The sequence below is a fragment of the Schistocerca americana genome, chromosome 7 (assembly GCF_021461395.2).
Source record: "Schistocerca americana isolate TAMUIC-IGC-003095 chromosome 7, iqSchAmer2.1, whole genome shotgun sequence".
Lineage (NCBI taxonomy): Eukaryota > Metazoa > Arthropoda > Insecta > Orthoptera > Acrididae > Schistocerca > Schistocerca americana.
In genome coordinates, this window is record NC_060125.1 from 194,536,830 (window position 1) to 194,555,706 (window position 18,877).

At 41.3% G+C, this 18,877-nt stretch overlaps 1 protein-coding gene across 1 annotated transcript in view; it reads left to right on the top strand.

Moving 5' to 3' along the window:
• Nucleotides 1-4,153: 4,153 nt before the first annotated feature.
• Nucleotides 4,154-18,877, top strand: part of LOC124622183 (cytochrome P450 6j1-like) — a 135,490-nt gene continuing 120,766 nt past the window's right edge. Inside the window, exon 1 of the mRNA XM_047147829.1 lies at nucleotides 4,154-4,198. The gene's annotated coding sequence lies outside the window, so the exon portion shown is untranslated. The remainder of the gene's footprint in view (nucleotides 4,199-18,877) is intronic.

Consider the following 18,877-nt stretch of genomic DNA (forward strand, 5'->3'; position numbering starts at 1 on the left):
AAATCCATCGCCAACTGACGGAGGCGTATGGTGAGTCGTGCATGGATGTCCAAAATGTTCGTATGTGATGTAGAGAGTTTGCAGTCTGCCGGTAAAGTCATGACAATTGTTTTTTGGGTTCGGAAATGGGTATTGTTGGTCGACTTTATGCCCACTGGGACCACAATTAACGCTGACAAGCTAACACTTGGTTTAAGAATCATGAAAGAAGGTTGTATACATGGAAGAACCCTGGAGATACTAAAAGGTATCAGATAGATTATATAATGGTAAGACAGAGATTTAGGAACCAGGTTTTAAATTGTAAGACATTTCCACGGGCAGATGTGGACTCTGACCACAATTTATTGCTTATGACCTGCAGATTAAAACTGAAGAAACCGCAAAAAGGTGGAAATTTAAGGAGATGGGACCTGGATAAACTGACTAAACCAGAGGTTGTTCAGAGTTTCAGGGAGAGCATAAGGGAACAATTGACAGGAATGGGGGAAAGAAATACAGTAGAAGAAGAATGGGTAGCTTTAAGGGATGAAGTAGTGAAGGCAGCAGAGGATCAAGTAGGTAAAAAGACGAGGGCTAGAAGAAATCCTTGGGTAACAGAAGAAATATTGAATTTAATTGATGAAAGGAGAAAATATAAAAATGCAGTAAATTAAGCAGGCACAAAGGATTACAAACGTCTCAAAAATGAGATCGACAGGAAGTGCAAAATGGCTAAGTAGGGATGGCTAGAGGACAAATGTAAGGATGTATAGGCTTATCTCACTAGGGATAAGATAGATACTGCCTACAGGAAAATTAGAGACCTTTGGATATAAGAGAACCACTTGTATGAACATCAAGAGCGCAGATGGAAACCGAGTTCTAAGCAAAGAAGGGAATGCAGAAAGGTGGAAGGAGTATATAGAGGGTCTATACAAGGGCGATGTACTTGAGGACAATATTATGGAAATGGAAGAGGATGTAGATGAAGATGAAATCGGAGATACGATACTACGTGAAGACTTTGACAGAGCACTGAAAGACCTGAGTCGAAATAAGGCCCCCGGAGTAGACAACATTCCATTGGAACTACTGACGGCCTTGGGAGAGCCAGTCTTGACAAAACTCTACCATCTGGTGAGCAAGATGTATGAAACAGGCGAAATACTCTCAGACTTCAAGAAGGATATAATAATTCCAATCCCAAAGAAAGCAGGTATTGACGGATGTGAAAATTACCGAACAGTCAGTTTAATAAGCCACAGCTACAAAATACTAACACGAATTCTTTACAGACGAATGGAAAAAACTAGTAGAAGCCGACCTCGGGGAAGATCAGTTTGGATTCCGTAGAAATACTGGAACACGTGAGGCAATAGTGACCTTACGACTTATCTTAGAAGAAAGATTAAGGAAAGGCAAACCTACGTTTCTAGCATTTGTAGACTTAGAGAAAGCTTTTGACAATGTTGACTGGAATACTCTCTTTCAAATTCTAAAGGTGGCAGGGGTAAAATACAGGGAGCGAATGGCTATTTATAATTTGTACAGAAACCAGATGGCAGTTATAAGAGTCGAGGGACATGAAAGGGAAGCAGTTGTTGGGAAGGGAGTAAGACAGGGTTGTAGCCTCTCCCCGATGTTATTCAATCTGTATATTGAGCAAGCAGTAAAGGAAACATGAAAAATTCGGAGGAGGTTCGCCGATGACATTGTAATTCTGTCAGAGACAGCAAAGGACTTGGAAGAGCAGTTGCATGGAATGGATAGCGTCTTGAAAGGACGATATAAGATGAACATCAACAAAAGCAAAACGAGGATAATGGAATGTAGTCGAATTAAGTCGGGTGATGCTGAGGGAATTAGATTTAGATTAGGAAATGAGACACTTAAACTAGTAAAGGAGTTTTGCTATTTGGGGAGCAAAATAACTGATGATGGTCGAAGTAGAGAGGATATAAAATGTAGACTGGCAATGGCAAGGAAAGCGTTTCTGAAGAAGAGAAATTTGTTAGCATCGAGTATAGACTTAAGTGTCAGGAAGTCATTTCTGAAAGTATTTGTATGCAGTGTAGCCATGTATGGAAGTGAAACATGGACGATAAATAGTTTGGACAAGAAGAGAATAGAAGCTTTCGAAATGTGGTGCTACAGAAGAATGCTGAAGATTAGATGGGTAGATCACATAACTAATGAGGAAGTATTGAATAGGATTGGGGAGAAGAGAAGTTTGTGGCACAACTTGACCAGAAGAAGGGATCGGTTGGTAGGACATGTTCTGAGGCATCAAGGGATCACCAATTTAGTATTGGAGGGCAGCGTGGAGGGTAAAAATCGTAGAGGGAGACCAAGAGATTCAGAAGGATGTAGGTTGCAGTAGGTACTGGGAGGTGAAGAAGCTTGCACGAGATAGAGTAGCATGGAGAGCTGCATCAAACCAGTCTCAGGACTGAAGACCACAACAACAAACAACAGGTGCTATGAGACTCTGAAGAAATTCAAACGGGCAATTCAGAACCGGAGAGGAGGAATGTTGAGCAAGGGTGTACACATTCTTCATGACAACGCTCGCCCACACATCGCTCGGCAAACCGTTGCTCTCCTGCAACAGTTTCAGTGGAACATAATCGCCCACCCACCCTATGGTCCTGACATGGCGCCCAGTGACAATCACCTGTTCCGTGGGTTAAAAGAATATTTGGCCGGAAAGCGATTCAGCTCCGACGACGAGGTGAAAGAAGAGGTTCATAACTTTCTGAACAGCATGGCGACGAGCTGGTATGACATGGGCATACAAAAACTGCCACAGCGTCTACAAAAATGCATCGACATAAATGGTGATTATGTCGAAAAATAGCTAAATGTTCGAGCTGTAAACTGACGTAAACCATTGTAGAAATAAAAAGGTCTATGTACTTATAAAAAAATAGAAGACCTTACTTTTGGGATTACCCTCGTAGCTGTAGAAAACGCAATTTCCTCAAAAAATGTAGAATTTAAAAAAATAGAAAACAAAAACATATCAAACACCACTTCAGTGCTTCGTCAAGTTTATATAAAACGTCTTTCCGTTCGTAATGAACAACTTTCTGACTTATCAGTAATAACACGAAACTGTCGCCTTTGATCATGACGAAGAACGTTCTATTGAGTAGAAAGGAACATGTATTACAGCCGGGCCGTTTACAGGAACAGAATGTGTACGAGGCCGAAAAGGAACGTACCTGAAAACAAACAAGGAAATAACTGAAACTTCCTGGCAGATTAAAACTGTGCGCCGGACCGAGACTTGAACTCGGGACCTTTGCCTTACGCGCGCAAGTGCACTACCAACTTTTTTTTGTTCGCTTTCGTTCGTTGTAAGACATCCTTTTAAGTTCGTTGTTGATCGATTAACTCAGTTTTTTTATTACAGAGGGCTGCTAACCATGTGACCGAACACGCTGAGCTACCGTGCTGGCGACGCACCGTCCTAACAGCTTTACTTCTGCCAGTACCTCGTCTCCTACCTTCCAAACTTCACAGAAACTCTCCTGCGAACCTTGCAGAACTAGCGCTCCTGGAAGAAAGGGTATTGCGGAGACTTGGCTTAGCCACAGCCTGGGGTTTTTTTCTAGAATGAAATTTTCACTCTACAGCGGAGTGTGCGCTGATACGAAGCTTCCTGGCAGATTAAAACTGTGTGCCGGACCGAGCACTTGCCCGTGAAAGGCAAAGGTCCCGTGTTCGAGTCTCGGTGCGGCACACAGTTTTAATCTGCCAGGAAGTTTCATATCAGCGCACACTCCGCTGTAGTGTGAAAATTTCATTCTTGTAGGAAATAACTATTTTATTTAACTTTTTTCTGAGTGAGGGCTAAAACTTTACGCCTATCTCTCGTATCGTGAAAAAGAAAATTGGTAGGCCTCGATCCCGGATTTCCTGCTTACCACGAAGAGGCTCATTGTACAGTTGGGAATTCCGAGTAATGCCTTCCTGGGTATTAACTCTCAGCCTTACTTCTTCCCCTTCTTCTACTAAACGCCACAATCTGATAAAAATTTTCATAGTGTCGTCGCTGCCGTCCACGTGTTTTATGGTGCACGAGCACGCGGCCGGCCTCAATTGGCCCCAACGAGGGGGGTCCATAACGAGGCTCTCCGCTTCGCAGAGGCCAGAGAGGACGCAGTGGTGTGTCGCACCCGCGCTGGAACGGCCGTCGCATTCTGTGCCAGACGTGAGTATTCCGCGACTCCGTCCTTACCCCACCCTGTGGCTGCCCGAAAAGAATTTCATTTGTCCGGGAGCGGCAGAGTACGCTCCAACTGACAGCTGTAGGACAGTGTAAAGTCGCTCCGGTTAGTTTATTAACTGCGTATTATAACTGCCCACGTCGTCTTGTGCCGACTCCACTGTAGCTTGAACGGATTTTTAAGTTTGTTTTAAATGCCCGACTTCTAATTGCACCACACAAGTCTCCAGGGTTGACGACACGCAATACAGTTTGTTAAAGCGGAGTTCGCCGTTATTAATTATGTGTTTAGATTTAATTTTATTACTCGTACAGTGACTCAACGTTCCTCTGTTTACCAGCGCGTCGTCAAAATAAGTATGAAATGCTAATGTCTTTGCAATACATAATGTCGACTATTGAGTTAAAGTTCGTACCTATTTTGCCATTTTTAGACAACAGAAACCTTAAGCGCTTCTGCTTCTATAGTCTCAGTATCCAATGTTCACTAATTTCAATTTACTTCCTATCTCGTTCAGTATTTAACACAAATTATATTGTAATTTTTCCTCCTATCTATGTAATTATGTAGTTCTCAATTCGTTCGAGCAATCAATCATTCATAATAAGAAACACAATCATAACTCAGTCACTCAAACTGATTCAGATATTTTACTTGTTAGAATGAAATCAGGTGATGATTCTTCTTCTCTGCAGGCTCGTGCTTTGCGGCAGTCTGCTAATCTGTACAAATAAAATGCCTCGTATTTTTGGGAGCTTTGTATAATCAGTCGGGAAACCTCAGATCAAGCGGATATTTGGCTTTGATGAAGTTTAACCTTCCGAAGAAGTAATGGAGCTCTTGGATTATTAAATGCAGGTTCGTATCCAGCGTTTCGGAAGTTCCCTTCTGATTAACAACTACGCAATATATCGATGAATATCATTAATTCTCAAATGTCAAATAATGTAAATTGTTACCTTTTGTATGAAGGAGCAAAATATATATATATATATATATATATATATATATATATATATATATATATATCCCTTTTAATCTTACAATTTCATATCAGTTATCTTTTGTCATAAATCTCAATATTGAGATTACAATTCTTCAAACAATGGTCAGGCTAATCGGCACGAAGACAATCTCGGAAGCTTTTTTCTAACAACCACCAGAGAGAATACTACAAAGAATAATTATGCGCTCATGGCATAGGTATTGTATGAAACTACTTTGCGCATGGATTCTGCGAGTATGAAGATAGAAAATTAGTAAACGTCATTCAAGGGTAGAATTGTATCAGAATAATTCATCGAATATAAAGAGATATTACAATATATCAATGTCATTTCAGAGATATTACGTCGGTTCCACACTAACGGAATAACACGTAATTGTCATTTAACATCACTTTTGTTAATAATCCTTTTTCTTATGCCGTAAATGTTAATGAATGATCACTATCTAGGAGGAAAGAGGGATTGATCCTAATCATGAAACAATAGCTTTTAATGAGCCCGCAATCGTTAGTTAAATAACAGTCACGTTCAAGGGTGATATACGAACAACTTTCGTTACGTCCGTTTTCACGTATCTGTCAAAACTAATCCTGTCGCACACAATTCAAATTGACACTGACTTTAACCCCTTTTGTCGGAACATCGAATCGTAACTATTATGTGAAAGTTTATTATAGCCCCCGAATTAATTCCTTTCAGATACGCGTACGACCGAACAGCAGAACGGAACACAAACGCCTTGTTTTAACAACCGAACAACGCAATGACGTTACATTACGACAATGTCCGCCCAACGAACATCTCTTTGACTTTATCTTCTCTACTCTGCTTAGTTAAATTATTCCTAATTACAATTTATTCAGCTATTTAACGAAAACATCTAACAAAAAATAAAATAAATTTATCCCAACTTAAAAGATCCGTTATAGTGTCTCCAAGATATAGTCAACGATAGTCGTTAAGATATGGAGCATGTCAATTGAACAAATTGTCGACTCACTTAAAAGATTTGAAGATAGTAACTTTCTTGCCAATGCAGTTCTTTTATCTTGAAAATACTTAACTATCCGATGCTCCCTGGGTATGTATTTATTCCAGTCTTCCATTAACCATCTACTCTTTCTCCTCTCTCTGTCCATCTCCTCCTCCACCTATCTCTGCCTCTCTTTCCCTTCCCCCTCGTTGTCTATCTCCTCCTGCCCCCTTCGCCGATAGTTCTTAGCCACACGGTAACTAATATGTGTACCACATTTGGTTAAAATCGATCCAGGGGTTTCAGGTTAGCTTTCACCCGTGGCTTTGTCTACGTACGCACATGCCAAATATATTTTAAACGTACTTCTACACATACGTATTTCACTTGGGTCTTTAGCGAATTTCGACCTGCAGTTTCATTCTCACGCAGCTCGATGTTTATGACGTCGTATCTCCTGAAATATATGTACTACAATGAAATAATTTTGCTGGTTCATCCAGTGGTGTATGTGCCTACTCTCTGAGAAATGTGCGGTGAATAGAATTAGTAGTATAGAAGCAATAAAATTACAATGTAATCCATCATGCAGCAGTTTTTCGCACGTATTGGTGTTTATCTCATGAACTATGTGTCGTACAATGATGGACACTGTCTGCGAAATGTGTTGTGAGTAGGGTTAGTGGCAAAGAAGTAATAAATTTAAACGTCTTGCATGATACGGTAATTTTTCGCTAGTCTCAGTGTTCATGGCATCATATCTCCTGAACTATGTGTCGTACAATGATATAATTTTTGTCGTACATTCAGTGCTTTATGCGAATACTGTCTGCAAAATGTGTCGCGAGTAAAATTAGCACTAAGGTGGTAATAAAACGTCATGCTTCATACTTCAGTTTTGCAGTATGAACAGCGAAGATAGAGTAAGGAAAAAACGTTTTTCCTTCGTCATTTTGTGGGGGTCGTCAGCGCCAAAAAGTTTCGTAAGGGTTTGAAAGCATATGTAAAGTTTGCTGCAAGTCTGTAAGAGCTCTCATTCTGAAATACTCGAGTGGGCTACACTGTTTTTTCACCCCCTCTCCTTCTTTGACAGGTAGGTGGTTCTTACATCCACAGCAATAATTTCCAGACAGTGATATGTGCACCAAGTTTACTTGCAATCGGTCCAGTGGTTTAAGAGGAGATGTGGAGGTGGAGCATACCTACATACTACATACATACATACATCAATTTTTATATTGTGTGTGAATAAACACTTTATTCTTCTTAACAATACAATGCAGAGATTCACGGCCGGTGTTTACTTGAGTTTCGGGCTGAGAGGCCGTAGTCCATTTACCAAAGTATTCCCTGACATTTTGTCTCTGACTGTGAGAGACATCTCCGCACGTAAAATGCAGAGGCCTCGGGGGTCCGCCGAATTCATAGAGCCGCAGAGAGGACACTATCATTCCCCACGTGATGCTGACTGCGTCACTATCTCTTGCTGCCGCCAACGTTCTCGATTTAAAGTAATCGATCGACATTCTGTTGGTGCCTGACCGATATCCATATTCCTTTTGTGTTCTGCTAAGTGGGTATTAACACTTCCGTCTTTGGTATCAATGTATACTTCCGGATATCTTCGTGGATTTTGTATACTCCACGAGTCGCTAATGTAGAGCGTATATCTTTATCCGTTCTTTTATCTTGCTGTGTTTCTAAAGATCGTTTCAATCACATACTTCGTCGAAAATTTCCCGATGAACGCCAGGGAACAGCTTAATATATCGACCACGTTTCCCGAGCCCGTATGTTTTAACTAAGAGTTCCACACAACCATGGTTGTCGCAGGTGTTAAAGGAAAAAAGGAAAGCCTTCATACCACAAAGCTCATTTACATGAATCGTATTTGATTTTAATACGCTGACTATACCATGCGTGTTCCCACTTTATTCTAGCGTAATTCGACGCGTTACGGATTGACAAGACGCTCATACAGGTTTTCCAAGGGAACGAAATTAGCTAATTGCTAAAAAATGAAATAAAGTGTTTATTCCAAAATGAAAGAAATTGACAGTGATTTTCGACCTCCAATATGAAACAGGTGCGAGTAGCACTCGCGATCTGAGGGCTCCGTGCAAAGTTAATTACGTATATAGACAGTTCATCCAGCCCGGGAATCGAGCAACTAGATGATTTTTGCCAGTTATCGAGACTGATACTGGCTAGATATGGGTCTCGGGTGTTCCAGAACTTTCGAAAATGTTTTAATTTTAAATATAAAATCGGATAACAAATAACAAAAGAAATATTTTTCGGTGATGTAATTATAGATTAACAGTTTTATGACATTTTCATTTACTTGTATTCTGACACCTTACTTCTTGCCAAATTTCATGATTCTAGGTTAACGAGAGTACGCTATAGGTTTCAATGAGTGAGTCAGTGAGTATCAGAATAAGTGACATAAATGGCCGTATCTTTTGATTGCTTTGTCTTAGAAGGTTCAGTTTTTTGATGCCACCAAGGCACCATAGACGTTCGTATGTGACATAAATTTCAGTTGATAGATCTGCCCGTTCCTGGGAAAAACGGATGTTAACAGACGGACAGACTGACAGTCAGATAACAAATGACAAGTGTTTTTAAGTGTGAGATAGTAACAAATTAACAGTTATCGGTTTTTTGCTTTACTTTTACTATGGAACCTTTTTTACTGCCAAAATTTATGATTCAAGGCCAGCACGAAGTTCCCTACCGTTTTGATGAGTGATTTGGAGCTTCAAAATATGTAACATAAGGCCGTATCTTTTGACTGCATTTACTTGCAAGGTTAAGTGTTTCACACCGCCAAGAGACAACAGACATTTGTATGTGACGTAAATTTCAACTTGATGCCTGTTCCTGAGAAAATGGGGTCCTAACAGACGGACAACAAAGTGGTCATTTAAGTGTTCCGAGGTACGGAGCCTCGAAAAGAGCATCGACACCTAGAACGTATTTATGTAGCTAAATGACTTGCAATTACAGATTCCTAACTGACTAATTCTGTTCAAGAATTTCCCTACAGTATAGAATGAGTTGTTATGCATTTTGCGGACTTTTATTTCCTAGTGAAGAGTGCGAAAAAGGTTTTTATTCTGGGAAACCCAACTCCATTGACAAAATTTTGGAGGTAGCGAGGAATGTTTTCTGAGATTTTTGGTACAAACGGCCCTTGCCCTACATTGGCTCGTTACCCAGTAAGAAATTAATTATGATTTTAACGAAGCGGTGCTCCACAAGTGACATGTGTTTCACTACCTATGTTTCATACTGCTGTGCCATTAAAAGTCAAAGCTGCTTATACTTAGTGAGGTCACTAGCCTGCTCAACTGCTGAAACAGTAGCATTCGACTTCTCACAGGTGGATTTATTTGGAAACAACAGTATTCTTTCCCAGTTTTTGTGGAACAGTTTCTGCTGTGGTCCGTTCGATTTCAATGTTCTTATTTCATTTTCTTACTGAAAAATATGTCAAAAACGGTAGGCAGGTACAATATCGCAGTTCAAAGAGCGACCCTGCTCATGAGAGCAAAATAATAAGTCGTATAAAATACCGTGTTTTGAAAGACCAAGCACTGCTAGGAATTTTGAGTTGTTTGCGGGAAATAGGCATAAAAATTTATGTGATTGCCTTGAAAGAAAAAATAACAAGTTTTCGAAACGCGTACATGCAAGAAAATCCTATGGTTTTGGAAGAGTGGCGCGTCTGCACATGATATTGTAAAGTCAGCTGCCGGTTGGTTTGCTATAGGGGATAGTATTTTCGTCTTTGAGAGGTTATTTCATCGGAGGGTTCGCCGCATAAGTGTTATTCCTGAAAAACGTCCATTTCCGGATCCAACATTTCGGTTTTCTTTCCTTTTTATTTACCGCTTGCCTCAGCTCTAAAGCCACAAACTGCACCACAACGTGGATACCCGCCGAAATCATCTCAGCTCATGCCTTTGAGGCACAAAGTACAACCTTTGGCGTCCTATGTGAACGGTAGCCCACGGTATGGTTCAAATGGCTCGGAGCACTATGGCACTATGGGACTTAACTTCTGAGGTCATCAGTTCCCTAGAACTTAGAACTATTTAAACCTAACTAACCTAAGGACATCACACATAGCCATGCCCGAGGCAGGATTCTAACCTGTGACCGTAGTGGTCGCGCGTTTCCAGACTGTAGCGCCTAGAACCGCTCGGTCACACCTGCCGGCCCCACGGTATGTGCAAGTTGCTACACAGTAACATGTGGTCCACAGTTTGGTTACAACCAATATATGGAAAAAAGGCGTCGTTGGTTATTCTGAATCAACGAAATCAAGACTTCGCCTTTCCGTGTGGCGTTAACAGCGCTGCGAAATCTGATCACAAGATCTTTCGTAATAATTCCTTTTCTAGTCCATTACCATTCTTTCTCCCATTCTTGCAGAGCTGCTTACCGAGACAATTATGACAGTTTCATGAAGATATTGGATCGTTTGATGAAGCATACGACCTCTTATGATCTAAATGCCTCTTTTCCAGTTGGTTTGCAAGCTCATATCCTGAGTGAGCTTTAATCCCTGTGTAGCTATAACGCAGTTGCTCTTTTGCTGTATTCTTATTTTATTTCTTCTTTCTCAAATATTTTTTTGAGATGGTTAGGATTCCTCAGATAATTTAATGTTGTTTTACTCTCGGTCTGTATTACTGCTTTTCTTCGTAAGCCACGTAGTGTGTTTTTCTTATCGAAAGATTTTAAAAGGGCAAAGCGCTGTTCCTGATTGTCTGAACATTGCATTTCATCACGTATTTTGGCTTTTTGTTGATGAAAACTGCTATGCCTGATCCTACTCCTTGTTCAGTTTTACTTCTGTCAGTGAATACTTCCATCAAATATTGCCTTCGGTTTTTTATTTCGTTAAGATCGACATTATCATCCGGATGAGGCTCGTGTTTATGAAGAATAATTGTTTCTAATGTTTGTTTCCAGTTTTAATTTCATTTCCTTTGTTTTAATAATTATTGGTGTTAATCTCGACAGAATACAAGGCTGCACTTCGTTTGAGACCGTTTTTTAGGCTTTCGCAATCACGATGTTAAATAATCGTTGTACCCGTTTGTTCTTGCTGCAATCTTACTGCCTTGTTACAGAGTCAGTCCACTGGAGATGCATATGATAACATAGGTAATATTGTTCCTATGTAGATGATCCTTTGAGCCTTTGAACCAAGTGCCCAGTTGAGTCTTTCTGATTTCCATAAAGCGTGTATTAATTTTGCACGTTTGTCTGTGACGTCCTGTGTATGGTCGCTGAATTTGAACTTATCGTCAATAATTACTCCAAAAGTTTTTAATCTGCCAACTTGCTCTAACTGTTTATTTTTCAAAAAGATACAGACTTTTGTCTTATCTTCTTACTTTTCTTTTTTGTAGTACGACTTTAGATTTTTAATCATTGAAACGAATTTTGTTATTTTGAGTCTGTTCGTCGATTAAAAGCGCTTTCAGCTGCAGTGGAGCTACTTTCTTTTGTCAGTATTACCAAATTGTAAGTAAAGGCTATTATTTGTATTCGTGTTAATTTAAGTTGAACAGTGAGCTGTACTACATGCTCCAGAACCCTGACCCACAGCAGGAAACTTGGGGGCATTCTTCGGTTATTTTCCCTTTAATCTTGCCGTTGTAGACAGACAAATACGCCGTTTGATCGTCAAAATAAATTTTAAGCAAACTGTATAAGTCTCAAGAATGTGATTTTCACTCAGCAGCGGAGTGTGCGCTGATATGAAACTTCCTGGCAGATGAAAACCGTGAGCCCGACCGAGACTCGAACGCGGGACCCTTGCCTTTCGTGAGCAAGTGCTCTACCAACTGAGCTACCCAAGCACGACTCACGCCCCGTCCTCACAGCTTTGCTTCTGCCAGTACCTCGTCTGCTACCTTCCAAACTTTACAGAAGCTCTCCTGTAAACCTTGTGTCCCTTAATTGCTAAGCCGCCTTTTTGCAGCAAGCAACCAACATGTTTGACCCGTCTAAAGAACAAAAGATGTTGAATAAATTTCTTTATTTCACGTCTATGATCACAAATATTCTAGGTCGTCAGACAACCGATTTCGGTCAGCAATGAGCATCGTCAGAATTGTTTTATAAAAACAGATCCGAAGATCGTCATTGATGACCGGTACTGGTAGTCTGACGACCTCGAATATTTGGGATCATGTTTTAGAAAAACAGATCTGTAGACGGTCATTGGTGACCGAAACCGATAGTATGAGTGCCTAGAATCTTTTTGATCATAGACATGAAATAAAGAAGTTTATTATACATTTTCGAATCACTGTTCCATTCGCGACCATGTCGCAGCTTATGAATACAAATGTTGCCACCTGCTATACGAGAACAGTAAGTAATATCTATTCCATGTGTTATATTACTTACCTCCTGTAAATAACTATGGGCACGGTATCAGGTGCATTGTCGATGAGGACTGCTTTGTCTGGGGAGATAGTGTTGCCAGGGACAACACAGATACAGCAAATCAAGAAAATTAGGCGATCTTTGTCAACAATGTGAAAAAATTTCTGTCGATAAGATTTTAAAAATGAACAATCGACTATAGTGGAACAGACAGATAAAATTCTTGCGTAAATCTTTAATGCGTGAAAAGTTGTTTAGTAAAAAAGAATCACGTCGGAGATATTCTTAAAATTATCGAATATAAAATCTTATGCCAGTAAACTATTATTTCCGGGGTTTTGGACACACTGCACAGTCATGCGCATAGATTACTGCTGTTGCTGTCTTTAGTTTGAAAGTTCTAACAATTAATTTTCCTCCTAAAAATTAGCGTTGAGGTGCGTGATCCGACAGAATGTGCTATACGAATAAACCGCTTTTATTCTAATTATGTTTTAGTAAACAAATATGTAGTCTACTTCTGGAATGTTAGAAGCTGTGGTCGCGTCATGCTTGGGAAGTGAGGAGAGAAAGCCACCCGGGGTCACAGGTCACAGGTCACAGGTTCGCTACGGTCACAGGTTCGAATCCTGCTTCGGGCATGGATGTGTGTGATGTCCTTAGGTTAGTTAGGTTTAAGTAGTTCTAAGTTCTAGGGGACAGATGACCTCAGATGTTAAGTCACATTTGAACCATTTGAGGAGAGAAATATTCCTAATTTGTTCCTTCTTTCTTATTTACCATTTGAATATATCACGTATTTACTGTCTCTAATACTGTCGATTAAAGATAAGAGAACTCGTCACAGAGGCCGGTGATTTGTGCTCAAAACAGAATATTTTCTCCGATTATTAAAATTTTTCGAGCTTTTAAACCCTGTTCGAAAAGACTTACTTGGTAAACCCAATATTTCATTCCTTTCTGCTGAGGACGTCATCGGATGGTTGAGAGAGCTGTGATGGTGGTGATGGTGGTGGGAGGGGGGCAGGGGGGAAGTATGGGTGGCAGGAGTTCTTGCTTCGATTTACTGCACACAGTGGCTCGCTGATGACGGGAGCTGAACTTCGTAACGGTGTTTATTCACACCGGAATATAACGTCATGTATTGATCTGGCCCCGTCAATACAAAGCCTGATTCGATGCAGCTTTTCATTCAAGTCTATCTCGTGAAGGTCTTGTCACCTCTGCATAACTATTGCATTCTGTTTTCAGCCACTTAGACCTGTTTAGTGTAGTCAAACCTAGCTATCTCCCCCCCCCCTCCCCCCTTTCAAAACTACTCCTTGACACCGCAGTATACGGCCCATAAACCTACAGCCATTATTAGTCAATTTACACTATGAAACTCTCTTTTCCCTAATTCTATACACTTCTTCATTAGTTTATTTACCCATCTAACGGTCAACATGTTTTTGACTTGGGAGTGCAGTGCGTCGTGGCTGAAAACACCGCTGTAATCAAGGGGTGGAAGTCATGGCTGAAACAACCTGTTTTCGGTTATATCGTTTTCTTTTCGTCGCCAGTTTAACCTGACTGTCAACCCTTCGACTGCTATGCGCACCTCTGGCGGTCGCACCTCGTGTGCTGCGTTGTCGGGCCGCTCGCCGTGCGCTGGTGCTGAGTACTTCTGGCGCGCTCGCTGTTTTTCGGCTTTCTATTTTGTTCTGGTCTGTGGACTGCTTTGGAAGAATTGGGGGTATTTATTTACAATACTTACACTTCATTTTCCGTGTGAGGTGCATTTTTATTATAATGTACAAACAAATAAAGACGTATACAATAGTGATTCTCTCAAAACAATGTTTAACAGTTTTTTATTACTGAAATTGTGTGTCATAAGTTTTGAAGTATGGATAAGCACAAATAGTTGCATTGCATTGCTTACAGCACAACGTAGTTCGTTTCCTAACACCATTTCTAGCACAGACTATGCATGTCCTATACTTTTCCCACTGATCTGGTAAATGTGAAGACACGTTAATTTTGTAGGGTAATCTTGACGTTTAGCACCACTGCTCCCTTGCGATTGACATAAGAAATTGCAAAGCTTTCTCTAATTACATTGAGACGAAATTTTTCGTACTTCATTTTCGTCCCATATTTCCAGTATAAACAAAAGGCATTGAACACGCCATCAAAATACGTGAAATCACTATGGAAATACATTCGAATAATAGACGACTGATATCTTAACCAAGAATAGAGTCTCGCAGAAAGGTGTGAATCTACAGTTCGACAGAAATCACAGTAGCGTCGCGTAGCGTCATATTGTGTCTAAAGCAAATTACTCGCACAAGTGCTATGAGGGTCCGCCAAAAGCGCTGACATTAACTTATGTAATCATGTTATGCATATTGAAACGCCATCTGCTGCGGTTAGAGCAAGCGATAAGGTGTGGTTAGAGCCCGCCAGTAGCGCCGCAAAGAAACAGGAGTCTTGTTCAGGGGCAGCTAAACAGTAGGTGAACTTCTACAGCAGTTGGCAGCACCTGGGGCACGGCAGCGCTGAACTGCTGTGGCAGACAGCCACACCTAGGATACGGCGCGTTCTGACTGCTGTAGCAGTCAGCTGCAGTCAAAGGGTTAAAACCATTCAAAATGACATACGTCTCCCGTCCCCCACGCGGATCCTTTATGATCTGATTCCCTTCCCTCATCTCCTCCTGCTCCTTGAACGAATACAGATCCTATACGTCTCCCACAAACTGCATCCTCCCCATTCTTTGGTTTCCCCCATCCTCTCCCACCCTAGCCCGTTGCCGCTCCTGTACCACAGTGTCCCGCCTGGTCTCCATCTCCACACTCCAATCCCTCGCCCAAGGTGGCTTCCACCAACTCCCCCTCTCAGATGATGTCCTCGTGCCTTCCACCTAGCCCTTCTTCCATATCTAATCCTTGCTTCCTCCCCCCCCCCCCCCTCCTCAGGGCTCCCTCTTCCCTTCTTCCTCCTTTTCCCCTGATGACCTGCTGACCACCTTCTGTTTCCTTTTCACCCCCCCCCCCCCCTGGCTACTGGCTCCTTTCCTTCTCCCCTCCACTGCCCCCTCCTACCCCTCCTTCTGGTTTCCCCATACCGTCTCTTCCCCTTCCCTTTCCTTTCCGCCCTTTACCCTGTGGTACTTTGGTGCAGTGATTTGTAACATTTTCGTTGTGGTGTCAGTGTTTCGCCAGTGCCGTGTGCAGTGCTACGTTCACCAGCACCCACAGTGTTGCAGCATCATTCATTTGCGTTCCCACTGTGGTGTTCCTTTGTTTTTGTGCCAACTCACAGCGTTCATTCTCCGCATGTTTGTGTGGCTCTCATTCATGTTGTTTTTAAATCTACCATTTCTGCTCATCTATATTTGTTCTTGTTTATTCATCAATTTATACCATTCTATGTTATATGTTCTTTTCTCATTTGATATGTTTTTCTGTAACTCTCTTGGCTGAAGAGCAGCATATTGTGCTACTGCCAGACTGCCCCATTTTTGGGAGTGAAATAGCAATGAAAAAAAAAAAAAAAAAAAAATTACCAGTTTCTGAAATAGCAGGTTATAGGTCTTTTATTCCTATTATTTCTTATAATAAACGTAGAAATCGAACAAAGATTGAAACATTTTTACTCTCTAGGTTTCCAGGTACATAGAACAAAAACATTAAATTAAATATGCAAATAATCAAAAACTTTGTCTATCCACCATTCGCTACTCTTCTCGAAAAGTGATAAGTCCTTGAAAACTACAAAACATCACCAGTACTCTCATACTGATTGTAATTCTTTGAAACTGCTAAAAAAAACATGTTGTTATCGGGAAACGTACCACTCGCTGGGAATCACGAATAGTCAGTGCTAAAAGGTGAGAACTAAGGTTAGAAAACGTCGTTTTCGTGTTAATTTGTCCACTTTCAAGCGCTCCAAGCAGATAAAGACACATTGTGTAGTCACAGCGAGCAGATCAGCTACTTTCTCTTGTTATTAAGTTCTTAATTTACTACTGTTACAATAATTTCGTTCCTCTTTCATTACTTAATAGATATGGCAGACAAATGTTTGATCTCTTAAAGCAACGTCGTAAAAATATTTCCAAACTAGGCTTGGTACCATTCTGCTGTATAACGGATGTCAGGCGACGACAGCGAAAAACTACCGTGTAGACTGTAGACCAAAGCGGGAGCAGGTGTTGCTCCACTGCACGTACACAGACGTACCTTAAGCCATGACACACGGCAGCTGGGACATATTGTCCCAGCAATACTGACCGCTTCTTTTGGCAAGCATTTGTTGCTCGTTTGTGTCGGCATTGTTATTAAAACAGCTCTGATAGTTTTTCCCATTTTCTATAATAACTCTATATTTCGAACCAATCCAGATTTTTTGAAACAATTACTCTTTTTTTGTTAAAAGATTTATTTGAAAACGGAACTTTTTAGCAATGCTGCTGTCCGTAACGGATACTTGTCATTTTTTCTTTTTTTTAAGTCGGTTATTGGCAAGAAATAAAAATCACGTATTATAACCGAGACCAAACGAAAAGCGAAAAATATCTGTTATTTAAAACTTAAATACTGGTATCAGTTTCAGCTGGTCGGTTTTTCCCATCCCTACTATAATTCCACTGTGAGAGACTTCAGTATCGGAAGGTACCTCCCAGAGACTTTAATGCCTTCCTCTTCTCTACCGAAGTTATTATTGCACTGAGCAGTTCCTATTGCTCTCTGTACATCCTGTCACAGCAACCGCTCAAAGCTGCCAGGAACTGGATCTTATTAAACTGATTCCTATGGTTTCCTGACCGGAGGATGTGTTCTGGTCCATCAGGTTTTTGGCTTGGAAATGCAACACGGGGATTCGATTCGAAAACAGTAATATACTTCAGTAAGCTATCAATATTTTCTTCTGTCTGCAAGTTTGGAAATAGGGCATTTGTATGATCCTTCTAATTGCTTACAAACATATGCGAGCCCTTAATGACGAATTAACGCAGCAGCCAAACAACGCAATGGCGTAGCACAGCAGACTGTCCGGTTATCAGACTCGGCTCCAGTTTCTGGAACTGCCAGGGGTCTTTTCCTTGGTGATAGGACTGGAATGGGGTGCACTTAGCCTCGTGAAGCGACCTGCGGAACCACTTGAATGAGTAGTGGGTCTAAGTTCGGCAAGGCCGATAACGTTCGGGAGAGATATCTTCTGACCACACCCTCCATACGTCACCCAAGTGACGCCAAATGGCAGAGGAAGACATGGCGCCCTCTCGGGATCGCGTAATCCTCTGGGCCTGACCGCGGAGCAGTTCTTTTATGCTTTATGACAATTGACTGTATTGTATTGGGTTGATGCAAAAGTTCATACCGTTTTTGTTTAGCATGTTATTGTTCTGGTTCCTATGGGTTTATTTATCGAGTGTCGTTATGGACTTGTAGTTCAAATGGTTCAAATGGCTCTAAACACTATGGGACTCAACATCTGAGGTCATCAGTCCCGCCGGCCGGGGTGGCCAAGCTGTTAAAGGCGCTACAGTCCGGAACCGCGCGACCGCTACGGTCGCAGGTTCGAATCCTGCCTCGGGCATGGATGTGTGTGATGTCCTTAGGTTGGTTAGGTTTAAGTAGTTCTAAATTCTAGGGGACTGATGACCTTAGAAGTTAAGTCCCATAGTGCTCAGAGCCATTTGAACCATTTCATCAGTCCCCTAGACTTAGAACTACTTAAACCTAACTAAGGACATCACACACATCCATGCCCGAGGCAGGATTCGACCCTGCGACCATAGCAGCCGCGTGGTTCCGGACTGAAGCGCCTAGAACTGTTCGTCCACAGCGGCCGGCCATTTATAGTTCACTGTCACTATCTGATTTTAGTGCGGCTCCCCCGTCGGAGGTTCGAGTCCTCCCTTGGGCATGGGTGTGTGTGTTGTCTTTGCGTGAGTTAATGTAAGTTAGATTAAGTAGTGCGTAAGATTAGGGACTCATGAACTCAGCAGTTTGGTCCCATAAGACCTTACCACAAATGTCAATTTCAATTTGAGTTTACATATTATCATTTTGTCATTTGGAGATAGTAAGTGGAGCTATGGACGCCAGAAAATGGAGTGCCAACTGGAGAAATCGGGACGCTTCCGACATATTCCTCTGTTTGAAAAAATAGAAGGAGCCGTGTATGGGGATAATGTCACTGAAAAAGAGCACGGAAAGAAAATGGTTTTCTCAAATAGTTCAATTGGCTCTAAGCACTATGGGACTCAACATCTG